This window comes from Euprymna scolopes, chromosome 8 (genome assembly GCF_053919585.1).
Source record: "Euprymna scolopes isolate OS-2025 chromosome 8, ASM5391958v1, whole genome shotgun sequence".
NCBI lineage: Eukaryota > Metazoa > Mollusca > Cephalopoda > Sepiida > Sepiolidae > Euprymna > Euprymna scolopes.
Window position 1 is genome coordinate 45,694,994 of NC_136489.1, and position 17,218 is coordinate 45,712,211.

The 17,218-nt window shown below is 32.5% G+C and overlaps 1 protein-coding gene across 3 annotated transcripts in view; it reads right to left on the reverse strand.

Annotated features, from left to right (window-relative positions):
* The window catches only part of LOC145283543 (cytosolic purine 5'-nucleotidase-like), a 1,063,943-nt gene that overhangs the window by 967,525 nt on the left and 79,200 nt on the right, over nt 1–17,218 (reverse strand). The window lies entirely within an intron of this gene.

The following is a 17,218-nucleotide window of genomic DNA, read 5'->3' on the forward strand; positions in this document are numbered from 1 at the left end:
GTTAAATCAACCAAAATGCTGTGACGATAAGTAGTTTTGAAGAATCCGATTAATATGTAGAATATGTTGAGATCTGTTACTGTAGACAAGATGATCAACTTTCACTCAGACTATTCTCTAATTCTAAGCATTTAATATTTGCTATAAATTCAGCTGTTATCTAGTTAAGATGGCGTCCATCTGAAATTTGTTCCTAGGTGCATAAAACATTTCATTAAAGAAATTGAATCAATTGGTTGTTCTATTTAATAGCCTATCAATTCTTTTCTGGGTTATTTAATGCCAAATCCATTCATTTCGGAAAGAGGTTTTATGCTTCAAGTTCTTTATGCCTTCAAATATTTATTCATGGTATTTGGTTGTTTTGTAGAGGAAAGTTGTTGTTTTTTGTGTTTTTGGCTTTGAAGAACATGGTCGAGTTTTGCAAAGGAAAAAAAAAAACAAGATCAATGTTGCCTACACACACATTGTTGGTAACAAACATACTTCCACAAAAGAAAATTATTTTCTTAGAATTAAATATTGATTTTATTAATGATAATGATTTGTAAAACAGCTTGTTCTACTTTATTATAAAGACTATATGTGTCCGAGCATGGGTTCATGATACTGGAACGTCATTCAGTATTTAAATAAGTACACGAAGTTGGATCCCAAATTATTTAAGCAATGAACATATTGCATCCAAACCTACTTCACAAGCTTTATTTGGAAATGTCCACTACACTAATTCTTTTCTCGCTGTTATGTTTATAAAAGATTCTATTCTATAAAATTCAATTCTATAAATTCATCAATTCTGTTATGTTTATAAAAGATTCAATTCTATAAAATTCATCAATTCTGTTATGTTCATAAAAGATTCAATTCTATAAAATTCATCAATTCTGTTATGTTTATAAAAGATTCAATTCTATAAATTCATCAATTCTGTTATGTTTATAAAAGATTCAATTCTATAAAATGCAATTCTGTTATGTTTATAAAAGATTCAATTCTATAAATTCATCAACTCTGTTATGTTTATAAAAGATTCAATTCTATAAATTCATCAATTCTGTTATGCTTATAAAAGATTCAATTCTATAAATTCATCAATTCTGTTATGCTTATAAAAGATTCAATTCTATAAATTCATCAATTCTGTTATGTTTATAAAAGATTCAATTCTATAAAATTCATCAATTCTGTTATGTTTATAAAAGATTCAATTCTATACATTCATCAATTCTGTTATGTTTATAAAAGATTCAATTCTATAAATTCATCAATTCTGTTATGTTTATAAAAGATTCAATTCTTGAAATTCATCAATTCTGTTATGTTTATAAAAGATTCAATTCTTGAAATTCATCAATTCTGTTATGTTTATAAAAGATTCAATTCTATAAAATTCATCAATTCTGTTATGTTCATAAAAGATTCAATTCTATAAAATTCATCAATTCTGTTATGTTCATAAAAAGTAGTCATCGAAGAACAGAAGTCTAAAGCACATAATATCAATGCTAGTTTGCTTAAGCGATCAATTCTGAATCCAGGTAAAATTTAATTGTAGGCCAGCTGCAAACTTTTATAAAATAACATTTAAAAAAAATAAAATAAAATAAAATTCATCCTTAATAGGGCATATCACCAATTGGACATAAGTTTTTTTACAAAGGGTACCTGAGTTTGGGATCATGCCTAGGAAAAATTAACAAGTTATTGGTTCATATTACATTTAAACTTCTGTATATCAGTACAGTCAAGGAAGTAGGTAAGGAATTCCAAAGTCTAGCTGTTCAAGAGAAAAAACTATTAGAGTAGGAGGCTTTCTGGCATTTAGAGCCTTCGACAGTGAATCAAAACAAATTATAAGTAAATCCATTCCCGGGTAACGCTAGAAGCACATGAAAGCAATTATTAGTAAACTCCATTTAAATGTAAACATGTTTTTCTTATGAACTAATTATGTAAGTAATACGTGTGTGTGTATATATATGTGTATATATATATATATATATATATATATATATATATATATATATATATATATATGCATAAGTACATCTAGAAAAAGTCAATTATTATTAGGATCCATTTAAAAAGCAAACATGTTTTTCCAATGAACTGCTTAATGAAAGATAAATTTTCTCAAGCCAAAACTTTTTTTTTCATATTTTTTATGGCAGACTGTATATGGTTTTATTTATTTATTTATTTATTTTTAAGAAAAAATAAATTTTGTGGGAAATGATAGATCATAACATTTCTTGGCACCATGCATCACTTTCTTTCATTTTTTTTTTTTTTTACATTTCTTTTTCCATTTATTCTATAAGGAATTGTTTGGCCACAGCAATTTCGCTCCAATTAAAATGCCATTAACATCATTCGTCTTAGATAACGTTGTTTTGTTATTAATGAAACGATTCTTCAAGGAAATTGTTGTTGCTTTCCTTTATTAGCAACGTAGACATATTTACTATTTATTGACTCATCTCATTTGTGTGCAAACACCCTTGACATGACTATATTCCTAGGAGTGTTGGGACGATTCATCAGTATCGGAACTTTTTAAGGTATCAGAAAATTTCAAGCCTATTTTCTGATGCCAAAAACGATTCTTTTAATTATTTTTTCTGTAAGCTTTAATTTTCTATTGTTGGTATTAATGATAAATATATAACCAATAAAACTAGATCTATAGGTACTCCCATCCCAGTGTATTTTTTACGCTTGTGAAAATATATGCATATTGGATGGGTTTTTAGAGTAATCTGAAAATATAACCAACAACTCCATGATGAAATATTTAGAGGTTTTAAAAGAATTACTCATTTCAAACACCCTTGACTATATTCCTAGAAGTGTTTGAATGATCTATCGGAATCGCAACTTTTAAGGTATCAGAAAAATTTATACCTATTTCGGATGCCAAAATGATTCTTTTAATTTTTTTTTCTCCATTGTTGGTATTAATGATGAATATATATTCATTTTAAAACCACCAATGAAACTAAGATCTATAGGTCATTTCTCCTATTTTTTTTTTATTTTTTTTTTACGTTTGCGATATTATATGCACATTTATGTTTGCGATATTATATGCACATTTACAGTAATCGGGAAATAAAAATCAATAATTCTATGATTAAATATTTAAAGGTTTACAAAAAATCAGAATTAAAATCAGTAATTGTATCAGAATTCAGGGGAAAAATATTGGAATAGTCTAATCACTAATACCTTTATACATACAGGGTTGGTGTTATTGCTGGAGAAAGAAGCAAGAACTAATCTGTAATACATGACGACCTAAACCTGGCTTCACCAACATTAGCCGTCTTGCTTAAACTTGACCAACTGTATAACATTATCCGCGGACCAACACGTGTGCAGTTTCAGTCGTAGAATAGACCAAGACAAAGAATAAGAAACAATTCTAACTTGCTTTTTGGTTCTTTACAAGGACATTTATTTTCTTGTTATGGTAACGTTCTCCATGTCTATCACAAGATCTCAAATGTTATCTAATCTCTCACAAGATCTTTGTCATTCTCTTTTTTCTATAGTTCTTCCCTCTCCACCTGTAACGTCACTTCTCATACATTTACATACACTATGTTATAATTGTATCATGATACAGAATGTGACCTCTCTGCTGCTTGAGTGGCGCAAGTGTATCAGTGGACAGTTAAAGAATTGGCAGACTTCTCAGCTTCACGGGTGATTGACCTTTGATGGTAACATTGTGATTGGTTAGCCATTTTGTGTGACCTTTCTCAGAAACGCCATGTCTGAGCCATCATGGTCCAGGATGCAAGCCAGAGAAGAAATTGGCTTAATAGGAATGCCATTGCAACACAATATGCCAGCCTGAAGATCTCTCAAATACAATGATTGTGATGCATACTAGAGAAAAATGCCCATTTTTGCATCAGCTGATGTTGTTGATGAAGATGATTGTTGTTGTGGAGCATCATTAATTTCGAATGTATCAGATGATTATTGTTGGCATTCATTGCCCTTGATATCTTTCTAGTTAGAATTCTTTCTACAAAGACATCGGATACTCATGGAAAGGACCATGTGAAGGTTTCAACATTTCTAAGTGAAAATTTTTCTGTGAAACAGACTAGATTTGAACATGGGACACAGGTTGTCAGTTTGTGCTGTTGACCACTTAGCCACTCTCATTTTCTGTTGATGATGATCAGAAAATTCTGATAGTTTATAATATTAACAAGTTATGGGTTGAATCAGAGCTTCTGATCTGGTTACTTCAGATATTGGGTTACATAAAACCCGGAACGAATCGAGGACATTTAAATTTTCAGGAATGACAAACATAAGCAACAGATCAAGACATGAAAACGGAATTGCCAGAAATACGAAAGGTGTTCCATAAGTAATATCTTCTATTTTTTTTCATTCTGCCTAAGTGAGAGTCGTTTCTTCTTTGTTTTACCTCTCTCTACAACCTTTTTTCACACAGAAGAGACGTTGCGAGCCTGTTTCTGCTCTATCGTTATTTTCATGGCAATTACTCGTCTGAGCTCCAATCTATGGTTCCTTCCTTGACAAACTTTCACAAAAATACTCGACTAGCTACAACCACTATTAAGAATTTCCCCCACTATCTGTACCTAAATCTAAATGCAGAGTCCATGAACATAGATTCTCTTCTAGAACTTCTCGCCTATGGAACACTGTTTCACTGGCCTGCTTCCCAGCTGATTACAACATAGTAGCCTTCAAGTTCAATGTAAGGAAGTTCTTGTTAAGATGTCCCCATGAATAAAATTCTACCCAATCTACACCATTAATGATTGTTACACTACCACCTTACATCATTAACCCTTATCCTCGAATGGCCTTCAAACCTTGATAAGTGATGACTCTTGTAAAAAAAAAAAAAAAAAATTAAACTTGCATGAACAAAATAAGCATTAAAATTTTATAAATACTTCTGAATAGTCATTAGTGAAAAACTTTAAGAACTTTTTGAATTGTCTCCTCCTATTCCGAGTGGAACATTTTGAAAAGTGAAAACAATTCTCATCAGAAATTAAAATGCACAAACAAGTGCCAAATCGCCTAGTGTACTACAAAACTTCTGCATCTTTTTTATTGTCATCTTATCTTGCTTGTTACTGAGCACACTGGACAACGTCATAGAAAGAAAATGGCGTATATGAAGAGCAAGTGATAAGAACTGTGGGAAGGTGGGATGTAACTGATAGGAATGATTTAAAGAGAGAAAGGAGATGAAGAAGAGCAAAAAAAAAAAAGAAAAGAAAAAGAAAGCTTTAAAACAAACGCGCGTACACTGTCCACCACAACAAAGCATGTGAATGCCTCCATTGGAAGATTGTTGGAGTGATGCAACTGAACAGATCAACAAACATCTGGGAACATGAACCACTACTGATAACATCAAACGGAAAAGTGACCGACAAAGACATACAGGCGGGCATATACATAAAAGACAAGGCCATCTGACCAGATATTGTAATATGGAACAAGCCCGAAAGAACTGCGCTCATTATTGATGCCACGATCCCAAATGATTTTGGCCTTAATAGAGATGAACAGGAAAAGATAAAAATAGCAAGACCTAAAAAATGATCTAAAAACGACATGGTCTCTGAAACAAATAAACTTTATACAGTTTGTGATAGGAGTAACTGGTGTAATAAAAAAGAATCTTCAGAAATACTTAGAAGCAGTCCCTGGAAGACCAAGCTGTAACGAAATACAAATAGCAGCCATGAAGGGAACAGCATCTATTCTTAAAAGAGCCCTCGGATATGAATTTAAATCATAACAGAATCAAGTGTTAGCTCCAGGAGGGAGCCCCTTGATATCTTAAAACTTACTGAAAATTAAAAAAATTATAATTTTTCAGTGTTTGTACTAATATACATATAACATAACTAGCAGGCCGCCCGGGATTGCCCCATCGTAAAATACGTATAAATATTATATCTTAATTCATACAGAAACTGAGACATGTGCATGCAAGTATTATGTTTTTTAAACAGCTCTTGTAAATAAAAAATAAAAAATACTTCAGCTGAGATCGAAACTAAGACCTAAAGACTGTGAGTCAAGTACAGTAACCATTTAACAATCTTGACAATCTTTAAAAAGCGTTTTCAAACCTACTTATTCTTAACATAAGAAATCTGTCATGTAAACAATTCACACATGCGCATTCATGAAACAGTTATCAAACAGATAAAAATCCAATGACTCCCATGTACCAATTTTTCAATTTTTATCTCTTAGCAGCCCTTTTTTCAAAATGAAAACCGATTTAAAAGTTTTCCACTTGTCTGAATACCCTATATATAAACTTTCAAATCTGTAGATCCAAAATTTGTTGAGTATAAAGGTTGAGAATTGTCCTCACACATGCACACACATTCTCACTTTTATACCTATAAGAAAATGTTCAAATCTGGAATGTTAAACAAAAAAATCAATCGATATGGAAAGAAAAGAAAAAAGAAAATCAATCGATATGGAAAGAAAAGAAAAAAGAAAATCAATCGATATGGAAAGAAAAGAACAAAGAAAATCAATCGATATGGAAAGAAAAGAACAAATAAAATCAATCGATATGGAAAGAAAAGAAAAAATAAAATCAATCGATATGGAAAGAAAAGAACAAATAAAATCAATCGATATGGAAAGAAAAGAACAAATAAAATCAATCGATATGGAAAGAAAAGAACAAATAAAATCAATCGATATGGAAAGAAAAGAACAAATAAAATCAATCGATATGGAAAGAAAAGAACAAATAAAATCAATCGATATGGAAAGAAAAGAACAAATAAAATCCATCGATATGGAAAGAAAAGAAAAAAGAAAATCAATCGATATGGAAAGAAAAGAACAAAGAAAATCAATCGATATGGAAAGAAAAGAAAAAAGAAAATCAATCGATATGGAAAGAAAAGAACAAAGAAAATCAATCGATATGGAAAGAAAAGAAAAAATAAAACGATACATTATGGAAATAGAGTAAAAAATGTCTCACTTTATTTCGAACAGTGGGTGAGGAGTTATGTCTAACTTATTTTTTGCTTTGTACCTTTTTTATGGAAATCGCTCCAGACAAAACAAAGCCACTCGATGTAAGAATCTAAAAAATAACATTTCAAGGTAAAAAATTAGCTACTGATAAGTATTATATCAAAAGATTCCGACTTTAAAACAACAATTCTTCCCCCTTTATCAGAAACATCGCTCATGGAATGTGAGGATTAAAGGATAAAATAAGGTTTCCCTTACACATTTGAAATGATTTTGTCCAGCAGTTTTGTTTTTTTTTTACTTGATGACTTCTGTGTAAGAAGACTAATATGTATTGTAACATATTTATTTACAAATGAATACACACTGGTCTTTATGAAGGACACTGACCCCAAGGGTCACAGGTGATCTGGTATACTACGCATATAGTTATTGTCCAATAAATGCTATAAGAAAAACTATTTTCTATTTATAATGCTCCTTACATTAAGCGACTTTATGCCTTGTCTGAAACGATTTTCATTAAAACAAGTCAAGCATGCATGGTCCCCCGTGAGTGCACAGTGAATGAGGCATAAAAAAATGACTAAGTTCAGCATTTGCCCCCTACCCCCATTTAGCCCCAAAAGTTCCCAGAAGATGTCAAATCCTGGTGAAAATGAACAAATGGTGCAGTTTTAAGCCTTAACATATATAAATATGAGTTCTGCACCATGCAAAAAAAAGAAATGACTAAGTCCATCATTTGCCAGTCCCCAAGGCCTTAACATATTTAAATTTAAGTTCAGCACCATGCAAAACTGCTAAATAGACATGAAAATTTTAGACAAATATGGTAAGATAGTGCCAAAAATGGAGCGTTTTTATTAGCCCTAAAAGAACCCCGAGGCACACCCAAGAGTTATCGTGAAGTATAGACAAACAAAATTATATAGAAATCAGTTAATTACAACTTTTCAGAAAGTTTTATAAAACTCGAAGGCATCAATTTTTTTAATGAGCACAAAAGTGTCAATTTTAGTCATTTTAACCCGAAAGGCACCCCTAGAGGGGCAACCGGAGATTTCCTGGAAAATCTGTTCTGTTACATTTCTTTTACTCATATCATGCTTAATGTTTGTGCAAAATTTCAAAAAATTCCATGGCATAGTTATTGAGAAAAGTGCAGACAGACGAATGGACAGGGGTGAATTTACAGGTTCACCCTCCTTTTGTGGGGGGGGGGGGAGCAAAATAAATGTATGGAAGCCTAAACAGAAATAATTGCAGTACAAATGTTCCGCTTCATTATGAATTGTACGTTTTAAGTTGCATATTTGTTCGTGCCTCCTTCGTCATAACCCACGGTAAATTACATTATTTATTTATTTTTAATGAGTTAATAAGCAGTCATTAGTTGAATGGTTGAGTTGAGATGACTTTTTCTCTTTTTTTTTTTTTTTTTTTCGCGAATCGTTCTTTTTACATTATTTGCATTTCTGGATAATTCATCAAAAATTAAAACATATTTTAAGTAATTACAGAAAGAATACTCTTGTTGCCATTCCCTGCAACCGGGCAACGTTGGATAGGTCTTTTTGTTACATCGTTATAAATCAACCGGTCATAACCTTGGCTCCTCAAAAATTATCTGGCAAATGATGAGCAGAAGTTGCTTGGAATTATTAAAAATCTAAAAAATAATAAATAAAGAAGAGCATTAATATGAAATATTGCAACGAAAAGTTGTCAGTCTGTTCAAATGTGACGTGAAATTATGCAATACTGACAAATCCATGAATTTTGCAAACTTAGTTTTATTAATGCTGCTGTGTGGGGAGGGATTTAGATTCAGAAATGAACTTTTTAGTCACCCTATAAAGGGGATAAAAAAAAAAAAAAAGAGATTGAAAATGGTGTTTTATTGTTTAAGTTAATGTCAGTAAGTTAAATTTAGAATTCTGAAATTTTGGTGTGAATGATTTTTTTTTTTAATACATACATATTATAGTGTTGGGACGATTCCAATATTTTTTACGATTCTGATACAATTACTAATTCCGTACTAAATTGCTGATTCTGATTCTTTATAAATCCTTAAAGATTTAACAATAAAATTGTAATTTTTCCTTGATCACCGTAAAGACGCATGTTAAATGTGCATATATTTTCTCTAGCATAAAAATTTACTAGTGGGGGGGATGATCGATAGATTTTAGTTTTACTGAAAGTTTAAAATCAATAAATATTTATTATTTTATCATTATTACAAGCAGTGGAAGATTTTATTTTAAACAAAATCAAATAAGTTAAAAAATGACAATAGAATCGTTTTATGCACTGGAAAATAGGCACAAATATTTCCGATTCCCATACCTCGAAAAGTTCCGATTTTTCCAATGAATCATTCCAACACTAATAAATAAATATTATATGTGTATATATATATATATATATATATATATGGCATAATATCATACTCATCAGAAAAACAGAAATTTTTGCTTAGAAAGTGTGACTAAATGATTTAGTTTGGAATAGGTGTACCATTCACCATATGAACCAGCGTGTTGGCCATACTGAGAGGATCTTATTTGTGTCTTGGAATATGCGGTCTGAAATGTTACCAAAGACAAGATGTTAAAAATTAGTACAAACCTGTTCTGGGTCAGCTGGAAAAAATGAAGGAAGAAAAATAATGGCCAATGTTCTCTGTATATGGCTACGAGTTTGTCAACTTTGTCACGTGATATGCAAATGAAATGCTCTGGTTAGAAATAAAAAAGCCTGAGTTTTGAGAGACTGGAAAGTTTAGATTTGGACGTTGAAGAAGCAAGTCTTGTGAGCAGTGAGTCGCATTTTGAAGTTGAGAGTTTAGACAGCAGAGTGTCGAACGTTGGTGTTGAATTTTTGACAGCAGAGTAATGAGCGGTGGAGTTGAATTTATTGACATCAGAACCAAGAGTAGGAAAAGTGATAACACTAGAGTGCTTTAATTTACAGAAAGAAATCAACATGACCAAACAACGTTGAAAATGATGCATACAGAAGAATTTATATTGCGTGTATATTTAAGCTGCCATCTTTGTTTTTGAATTGGTTTGATGTGAATTCTTATACATGCATCATTTAAAACATTATTCAGTCATACTTACTTCTTTCTAAAGAGAAAAATTGTTTGTTTTTTTTCTGCTGAGTTCCTGTAAGAAAAAAAAATTACTATCTCATTGATTACTGCACACACAATAACCCTTATCCCCGAGTGGCTTCTGGGCCTTGATAAGTGGTGACCTCCATGTAAAAAAAAAAAAAAAAAAAAAAAAGTTTCTGTAATGTTTATACTATATACCTATGAAGTCGAGTTGTTTTTCTCACCCTAACAATGATATTAAAAGCCTACTTTTTCTATTTAAAAATTATTAAAAGAAACTTCTTAATATACTAAGTCATGGATATGTGAACAACTACATAAAGATTAACTAATTTTCATATGCCTTTGAAAAACGAACGTTTATTAATTATTCATTTTTTATGTTTTATTTGATGATTAGTTTCATTTAACTATTACACTTAATTCTTTTTATGCATAGTTTCTACATTCTGCATAATTGCATAGAATTTAGAATAAAAACGTTTTAGCACATAGAAATATATATTAGTGTTGTGACAATTAATCAGAATCAGAAAAAAATTGGAATTTTTTGTTGTATCGGAATTGGAAAAATTTGTATCAAAAACGATTCCTTTAATTATCTCCTTTTTATTTATTTTGTTCAAAACAAAATCTTCGCCCGCTGGTAATAATAAAATAATATTGATTTTCACTTACTACTAAAACTAAAATCTATACATCATCCTCACAAGTGTGTTTACGTTTGAGAGAAAATCTGCAACATTTAGCATGTAATGTTTTATAGTAATCGGTTAAAACAACAACAACAACTGTATAGTGAAATGGTTAGAGATTTATAAAGAACTGGAATCGGAAATTTGGTACAGAATCGGTAATTGCATTTGAATTGAGAAAAATATTAGAATCGTCCCATCACTAATATTTGTATACAAACAAATACACATTGGTTTTTATTATAAAGCAAAAGATCACAAATACTAACTCAACAGGTTACGGGTGGTCTAGTTATATATAAATTGAATTCTAAAAAAAAATGTCTGCTGTGCGTTTAGCCTATAAGATTAAATACAATATTTGACAAAAAGAACAACCCAAAAAAACCTCATGATATAACTTTCGGAATTATTTCCCACAGTCAAATTTGGTCAATGGTAACCTTAGTAACGAGTGGTGATAGAAAAATGTCAAACCTCACCTGAGAAGGCTTAATTATTATAAAGGAGTTGATCCCTTCCAAAACAAGAGTCAAGTCTCAAGACTTCTACCCACTTAGACAAGATAATTTTTGAAGATTTATGATTTAGATAGAAAGAATCTCTACTTTTATTTTACTCTACCCCTCCCCCTCGTCTTGTATCATTCATTCAATTTTTCAAGATATCTCCAAGCCCTAACAATCCTGTCCCCTCCCAGTGGCCAATCTCATTGATCAGATAAGGCCCGCCATTCAACAAGGACCCTTGAGAATGACTCAGAAACTAAAGGTTGTTTTGATATGAAATCTGATAACTAGTACAAGATGTCAACAGAACAAATGAACCATGGAGGATGGATACCATGCTTTGAATATTTAGTCAATGAGGACACTAAAAGCGTGGACAAGACTTCAAGAACTGCTTAGTAACATTGTGAACAGGGGCTTTATATAATCATTGCACAAATCGTGACTGTCTACTTGTTGTGCCTGCCTTAAGTTGGTGTTCAATTCTGATACTAGTTTCAGTGTGATCTTGGTAAGTTCTGCAACAGAAGGAATACCATACCTAAACAAAACTATATTTTTCCTTATTTTGTTCAGTGTTTCAACATGAGCCCTCATACTCATTGTCTGAGGAATTTTGAAATGGGCTTGAAGCTTTCATTAGGCTTGAAATAGGCTTCAAGTAAAATATATGGGGTTGAAATTTTATGCATTTTCTACAGATGCAGATTTACAAAATCATTGCAGTATAGTTCTATGAAGCTTGAAGTTCAAAAGAACACAATGTAAAATGAGATTCTGTTACTCAAAAACTTCTTGCTACATTTTTTTTTTATGTCAACAAAAAAAAAAAAAGAAAAAAAAGAAAAAGAAAATATAGCAATTTTACTCAATTTTTATTAAAAAGGTTAGGTGGGCCTAAAATTACTTTGGATGCTGAAAATAGGCCACAAGTGGAAAAAAAAGTTGAGAAGCACTGTATTAGTCCACATTTAGTTCATGATATTTCTGACTAAGGCAAAAGAATTATTGCTTTCTGGATCAAAATCTATATAAAACTTATTGTTTTTTACATAAAAGTGGTGTTTTATTTTTTGGGCTTTTTACAGCAAATGGCTTCATGCCTTGTCTTGAGCGATTTCTACAAACAAAAATCTCCAATTAAAAAACGTAATTTTTTTATTTTAATTTCGAGATATGTTGAAACAGATATTTGTTTTCTCCTACTGAACAACAGACTTGCAAATCAAGACAAGCATATTTTCCAACCAAATGCAATCTATTAATTATTTTGTTTTTACTAAATTATTTTTTTTTTACAACTGAAAAACTGATGCGTTCCTCTAATCGATCAATTTTGAAAATATAATATTGTTGATTTCATTTTTTTTTAATTTGTTTAATTATCCAAGGTATTTTCAAAAATGAAAAAAGATTTTGTAAATTTAATCTAATTGTGAAATCAAATTAAACAAAATTGTTATTGAACTGTAGCATTCACATTTTCTTATTATCTTCTGTCTTACTTTTCATTGGTCTAAATAAGCAAGCATATCACTGGAGTGACGTCATCACCATTCCCAGCCAATCAGTGGCTCAGCCATAAGAACACAAATCACCAAACTTCTTACAGTATTCATGTAATTTGGCTCCCCTTGGTGGGGAGTTAAAACCATTACACCATCCAGAACAGACACATATCGTTGGTTTCCTCATAGTAAATCTAATTTAGTCATATGCCACACTTTATAAAGAATGTAGCTATTTTTATTCTTTTCACTCCAAACAAGGCGTATTGCCACTTGGATATAAGGGGGCTACTATTTGGGATCATGTCTAGCAGAGGACTGTGGGGAGTTGGGCAGCAATATGTTTGTCCACATTACATTTAAACGTTTGTGCATGAGTATAGCAAGAGAAACGGGAAGGGAATTCCAAAGACTAGTCCTTCGAAGTAAGAAACTATTAGAATAGAAGGCTTTCTGGCATCTAGGGACCCCAACAGTAAAGAAATGAGATTTTGCTGCTTTTCGGGTTAGTCTGAAGTATGTATGTTAAGGGGTCATAAGTGCTAAAAGTTCAGAGTATTCCATTAAAGTACTTGTAAAACAAATACAGGAATGCAACATTGCGGTGGTGGGACAGAGGTTGGAGATTTGACGATAGTGCAGGGCCTATTAGAGTGGAGTTAGAATATCTGTGCACGAGGTCGCCAAACTAATCAAGAACCTTGATTCCAGTAAAGCAACTGGCCCAGACAGCATTCCAATTATAGCATTGAAAAAGCTTCGACCAGAACTTGCCCCCATACTTACAAAACTGTTTAAGCGTTGCCTTAAGGAGAAGTGCTTTCCAACACCCTGGAAAACCTCGTCAGTATGCCCTGTATTTAAGAACTCAGGTGAGAAGTCATCTCCCTCTCAGTACAAACCAATAAGTCTCTTGTGGGTCATGAGTAAGTTACTGGAATCCATATTAAATAAAGTAGTCAACCACCTCAGCAGAAATAACCTCCTTAGTGACATGAAATATGGTTTCCATTCTGCTAGATCTACAGCTGATGTGCTAACAGTTATATCCCATAGGATTAGTGAATCTCTTGACAAAGGCTTCCTTTCTAGGGCAATTGCTCTTGACATATCAAAGGCCTTCGATAAGGTTTGGCATAAGGGTCTACTTCACAAGATTTCTAGCTACGGTATAACTGGAAATGTTTTCTCAATAATTAAATCATTTCTCTCTGATAGGCTCATAAGAGTAATGGTTGATGGGCAGCAATCAAAGGCCCACAGTATTAATGCTGAAGTCCACCAGGGGTCCATCCTGGGCCCAACTCTCTTCCTGATCTACATGATCTCCCAAAACACATACTTAAATCATTCGTTGATATCTATGCTGATGACACGACCATCTACAGCAACACATCAAAGGCCGTAAATGACAAAGCTTTCTCTGATTCTCTCTTCTCTGATCTTGAGCGTGTGGTTCAGTGGGGGAAGAGATGGCTGGTTACTTTTAATGCATCTAAAACCAAGCTCCTAACTTTACATCATCAACACTCTGTTCCTCATCTAGCATCAATTGAAATTGATGGCTCTGATCTTGGGGAAGCTTCATGTTTTGAAAAGCTCCTGGGTTTGACCTTTACTCCTGATCTGAAATGAAACACATATATCAAGTCTGTTACTCGGGCCGCTGGGAAAATGGTGAGAATGGGATGCTTCTACCGCTCCAGAAGATATTTCACTACTGATGCAATTCTCTATCTCTATAAAAGCCAAGTACGTCCAAAGATGGAGTACTGCTGCCACATCTGGGCTGAAGCTTAAAAAAAACAGCCTATCCCGCCTTGACAAAGTAAAAAAATAGACTTTGTGGCTTGGTGGAGGATGCTCTCTTCTCTTCCCTGCAACCTCTCTCCCACCGAAGAGACATTGCGAGCCTGTCTTTGTTTTATCGTTACTTCTATGGCAAGTGCTCGTTTGAGCTCCAATCTCTGGTCCCCCCTCGCCAATCCTTCATGATAAACACTCATCTAGCTAAAACCACTGTCAGTAATTTCCCCCCACACTTTATCTGTGCCTAAATCAAAATGTAGATTCCATGAACATAGCTTTTTTCTGAAAAGTGCACGCCTGTGGAATTCTCTTCCATTCGCCTGTTTCCCACCTGGCTACAACTTGGACGTCTTCAAGTCCAAAATAAAAAAATTCCTGATTAATCGCCCCCTTAAGTAAGACACTTTATCAAATCTCCAATACCAACTATTACTACAATTATTATCCCATTGATTATTGTCCACAAAATAACCGTTATCCCCGAGTGGCTTCCGGGCCTTGATAAGTGGTGATTCCCATGTAAAAAAAAAATTTAGTTGTGGATCATAAGACGGAGAAACAAGTGGTAGCTGCACTAACCCAGATGTGACAATAATATTCCATGCATGGGCGAATTGTAGCTTTGTAGAGGTGGCTGTTTAATACGGTTTTCAGCACAGAATAAGGATTTTCAATGTTAATTAATGTTGATTAACTGTTGGCTTCAGGAAAAAAAAATTATTACAACCGATAATTACTTTAATTATCATGGAAAATGATCATCTTCATTAGAAAATGAATTTCGTTATGGTCATCTTGTTTTAGTTTAGTTTATTTAATGGCATTTCAACATTTGGGGGGTCATTTTATGCAAAAAAAAAAAAAATTTGTTTTTGTTTGGAATTTCTTGAAAAGTTTGTTTTCAAAAGTAAGAAATTTTTTATGTTTCAAGTTCTTTAAATCATGAAGGTAGTATTTTTAGAGAGGGAAGTAGGGGAGAACAAGATCTCAATTGTATTTGTTTTGAACTTTTCAGAACATGATTAAGTCTTGCAAAGAGAAAAAAAATAAGTAAAACCAAAAAACTTTAATGCATTTGAGTCAGGAAGCTGATATCGTCATATTGTTTTAACCATTTTTTTTTAATCAAATTATTGCATGTAAAATAGCTTTTACAACTTTTAATACACGAATTATCTATTTTTTTTTCAATTATAAATAAAAGATTAAAATGTCTGACCTTTTTAAAAAGAAACTGAAATGCATTGTGATAGATTTAATTTTTTTCATTAAATAATTGTTTTACATAGGATTGTTATAAATACGTTTTATTTCATGCTATTGAATTTATTGGAGTTCAATAAATGTAACGTTACACAGGGAATCAACATGTTGTAGCCTCAGTCACAAAGTAGACAAAAAATAGAAAAGAACTTCAACTCGCGTTTTGTTTTTGTACATCCTCATTCACTCGTTACCACTATAACGCCCCTCACGTGATCGTCTTCTCAAACATCATCTGCGCCTCTAAGGTGATCTTGAACGTTATTCCTGTCTCTAACGTGATCGCCTTTTTAAAGTCTTTATTTTTCCCTACCAGTGACGTCATTTTGCATGCATTTGCATACGCACGTCCGCGTTAGGTTTCATAAATATTCAGTAAATTCTAAATCACAAAATAATAATGTGCAAGTTAAATATTGACAAGGAAACACGAACACGCAATATGTTGTCTCGTGATTCTGTAAACATGGCGATGAATTAGACTTCCCCATCAAACAACTCAAAAAGGTTTCTGTATACGAAATCCCATGTAAATGTGGAAAACTATACAAAGGTGACACATGTTGTTCACTAAAAATACGGTTAGAAGAACAGTGAAAAGCCATGATACGTGGAGAGGTTGAAAAATCGGATATGGTTGGCCATACATGAAGGGAAAAGAGTAACTATCTACCCTTATGGGGCAAAGTAAAAGTTATAGACAGAAGAACAGTGGTGAGTAAGATGACTCAAAGAAACAGCACATATGCTGAGCAACAATCAACTACTAAGCAGACCTAGATTATAATTTAACACGATATGAGAACCGTTAATTATAAATCTAATTTATAAAACTCATTATGTCTGTCTGTCTTCATATTTTTAAACTATCTCTTCTGGAACTAAAAGTCGCAGAGCGGCGCTAGGGATCTCAAATGATTGTATTTTTTATGAACCGTTCTTTTTTGGGTCTAGCTGGTTAAAATAGTTTTAAGGGGTTAAACTGAAAAAAATCGTTATACATTTTGTACATTCATCTTAGTTTATTTTTAATCAGTTCATATGCGTGTCACGTTGGTACAGTGGTGACATCCCCAGTTTTGAATGCTACAGTTCTGCTTTCGATTCTAGCTAATGGCCATAATAATATATACAAAATCTGGACAAATTAAAATATATTTAAGCGTATTTAACGACCGGGCAAACCTGTGTGCCCCCACCCCACCCCACTAGTAATAGATAATATATACAGTAATGAATAGGAAGTACTATATTTGTATCTTGCACCCCTCTCTC